The following is a 3,745-nucleotide window of genomic DNA, read 5'->3' as shown; positions in this document are numbered from 1 at the left end:
CTCTTTCTCATTATAATCTGGCAGCTATATCCTCTTGGTCTTTGTTCTCCTTAATCATTTTTGTAGGATTTAGCAATGTTGACCATTTCCTTTTGGACATACTTCTTTCTTATCCAAATATTGTTCTACTCAACTGCTCATTCTGTCTCATTTTCTCTTCATGATAGAGAAGGTAATAAATTTCCATTGATTTATTCAGTCAGCCAACAAGCATGTATTAAATGGTTCCTGTGTGTCAGCACTTTGCAAATGATAATAAAACACTTATTCCCAAAGAACTTACTATTTGGATGGGAAGACAGATATATAATGAATTCAAACATAGAGAGGAAGGCATTCTAAATAACATATAAACATCTAGAGGGTTAAATTTAATTTTGACCCAAAAAGCATTAAAGGAAAAATTAGATACCATATACCAAGAAATATGGTGAGAATTTCCTATCTAATATTTATTCCTTTGTAAGGAATAAATTCAACTATGAATCATTGATAGAAAAATCGGAAAATATAAGTCAAGAAAAGACTAGCTTTGCATTCTCAAAAGATATTGCTTTAGAAATTCTTATGCTAATTTTCCACTTTTGTAACGAATTTATGTTTTAAAAATAATCTATTTAGTCAAGAATTATATAATATTTAAATAATATTTCCCCCCTCTGATACACTGTATACCTAATTCAAGTGCAGTAGTCTGCTGTAGCACAAAGTTTTTATCATAGCTTTTGTGATATTTCGTACTGATAGGATGTCTGATAGGATGTCTCCTGTCACTCAGAATGATCTTGCACAGTCTTTTGAGGACTCATGCATGTGAAAAATAATCCTTCATGAAAGTTTCCTCCAATTTAAGACAGCAATTTCTTCCACATCTGCCTGTTTTATTGATAAGCGTCATTGGTGAAAGGGTATTGTCTGCAACCCAGTATAGATGAAAATGAATAGTACTGGAGATTATAAATGTAACCTTGCTAGGGAAATTATATCAATTTGAGACATACTGTCTCTTGAAGGTAGACAAATACTAAAGAGCTGAACCATACAGTTTATGAAACAATTTATTTTTGTCATCTCTTTCAGCAAAATCAAAACCAACTTTTTCTTCCTTCCTTCCTTTCTTTCTCTTTTCTTTCTTTCTTTTTCTTTTCTTTCTCTTTCTCTCTTTTTCTCCCTTCCTCCCTCATCCTCCCTCCCTTCCTTTCTTTCTCCCTTCCTTTCTTTCTCCCTTCCTTTCTTCCTTCTTTCCTTCCTTCCTTCCTTCTCTCTCTTTCTTCATTTTTAGTGCTGTATATGTTAATCACTCTGTGCCTCAGTTTACTCATGTATAAAACTGGGACACCAATCATACTTCACACAATTATAATTTTTAAAAATGAAATGTTTTCAACAGTGTCTTTCACAGTAGTAAGTGTTATTTAAGTGCTATAATATTATTTTTTCATATCCTTATCAACTTATGAAACATTCAAGTATAAACTTCTGTACCTTATATTGTGAGTCAAGAGCTATGATTCCCTCTCTTATGCTATGTGCAGTGGGCAGAATTCCCCTTAGAACTGTCAATGCCCTAATCACTGGAAGATGTGAATATGTTACCTCACATGGCAAAAGAAAATTTGCAGTTGAGATTAAGGTTAAGGTTCTTAAAATAGGTAGAAGATCATAGATTATCAAGATGAGTTCAATATAATTACACAAGCTCTTAACACACAGTAAACTCTCTTGGTGTGGAGTCAAGCGAGATGAAGTAGGAAGAAAAAAAGAGAGATCCCAATCACAAGAATATTGCCACCAAGACAATTTGCCCACCATCACTACACTATTGAATCTCAGAGGCAACAAGATGAGAGAAAGACAGAGGGAGAGAGAGATAGTGCAAGGATAAGAAGGAAGAAAAAGAGGGGAGAAGGAAGTAGTAATACAAGAAAAACAATAATAACTTATTCCAAAATAAAGTAAGACTGTAGAGACATCACTTAAAATAGCAACAAAATTAAAAGATATTTAAGAATGAATCTAACAAAAATTACACAAAACACGATTGAAAGAAAATTGAAAAGCATGATTGAAAGACATAGTAGATTTTCATTTGAAGCAAAACAAAACACAATAATGTTATAACAAATGGTCTTCAAATCCAAGTCTCTTATGAGAAACACAAAGAATGGAAGGCAATTTTTCACATTGTCTAGAAATCAAGACATATTATAAAATATACTAATTAAAATCTAGTAGTTTTATACAAAATTATGGAAATAGATTAGTGGACTAGACTACAGAGTCAGAGGACAAAATATACATATATTTTGCTCTAATTTGAGAGAGGAAGCCTTATAAATAATCAAGAAAAGATTACTTAGTAAAATTTCCAAAAGTTAGAAAAACTAAATATATGAAAAGAACACATTAGATATCAAATCACTCAAAATTATATAAACATGATAAGAGTTAAAACTTAGAGAAAAATTTCTTATCTTGGAATATGGATATATATCTTAAAAAACAAAAAGCAAGTATATTAAAGAACTGATACATTTTACCATATTAAAAATAAATATTTTGTGAAACAAAAGACATTCTAAATGTTCAAATAAGCAAAAGATGAATGAGTATAAAAATGGGTATAAAATTAATCAGTGTAAAATTATGACAAGCAATTTATAAAAAAAAAAAACAACAATGAGCAAAGGAAGAGTTACTCATAATCATATAATGAGATTCTGTGGAGCAAAAAGAAAAATTTCTTGATCTACAAGTATCAACATGGATGTGTTTTCATTATGTTAAATGAAAACAGCAAATTTCTATGAGGCAGGATAATAGGACAGAACTTATGTGAATTACAAATGTTCATAAAAAGTATCATCATAAAGTTTATGGCTATACATATATTCAATATATAGAAATATGCACTGGAACAATACATACCTTTTTTTTTTTTTCCTGGAAATATCTGATGGGGGCTGGAGCAGGGGAAAAATACACATTAATTTTGAGTGTTGTGTACAACTTGTGTCTATAATATTAGTTTCTGTGCTGGGACTTCCCTGATAATACCCCACTCTGGCCCGACTAGCCATAAGCAGCTGGCTCTTCATGGCCAACCCAGAATGGTGCCACAGCTGGCAGCTTCAACCTAGGAAGCCTGGAGGAACTAGATGCTGCAGGAGTGCAGCCCCATGTTGGATGCCATGTTACCAAACTCAGGTCCAGCTGCTTGCCGCTCAAAACACAATACCCGAGAGGCAGTTGTTGGTAGAAAAGAAGGTTGCTTTTAATCAGAATGCTAGCAATCTGGGGAGAAGGTGGACTTCTCTGTTTCTCCCCAGAAACCAGGTCTGAAGATTCTGCTCAGCCATGAAAGTTTTAAAGGGAAAAGGGGAATCAAACTTGTAGCTATCTCCCTCTGCATACAGGCTTGTCAATTCCTTGCGATTGTTCCTTAGATGCTATCTTGTTCACACAGTTTGTTTGGGAGATTACTGAAGGGGAAGCTAGGGAAGAGATCTGGTCACCTGTTAGTTATTCTTCATTTCTACTTCTTTGATCTAAGTAAAGAACGTTAGTTATTCTTCATTTCTACTTCTTTGATCTAAGTAAAGAACCAACAAGTTAGGCAAGGTATTGTGTGATCAAAAGATTTGACAAGTGCTTTTGGGCCGGAGATAAGGAGAGTATGGGGGTTCCTGGTTTAAGGTTAGTTATAATATAGCTTTGCTAAAATAAGAGAAAAGGGGTTTCCTGC

The sequence above is a fragment of the Lipotes vexillifer genome, unplaced genomic scaffold, assembly GCF_000442215.2.
Source record: "Lipotes vexillifer unplaced genomic scaffold, Lipotes_vexillifer_v1.1 scaffold153, whole genome shotgun sequence".
In the NCBI taxonomy this organism is placed as follows: Eukaryota; Metazoa; Chordata; class Mammalia; order Artiodactyla; family Lipotidae; genus Lipotes; species Lipotes vexillifer.
The sequence above is the reverse complement of the archived record's forward strand: the minus strand, read 5'-3'. Positions refer to the sequence as shown.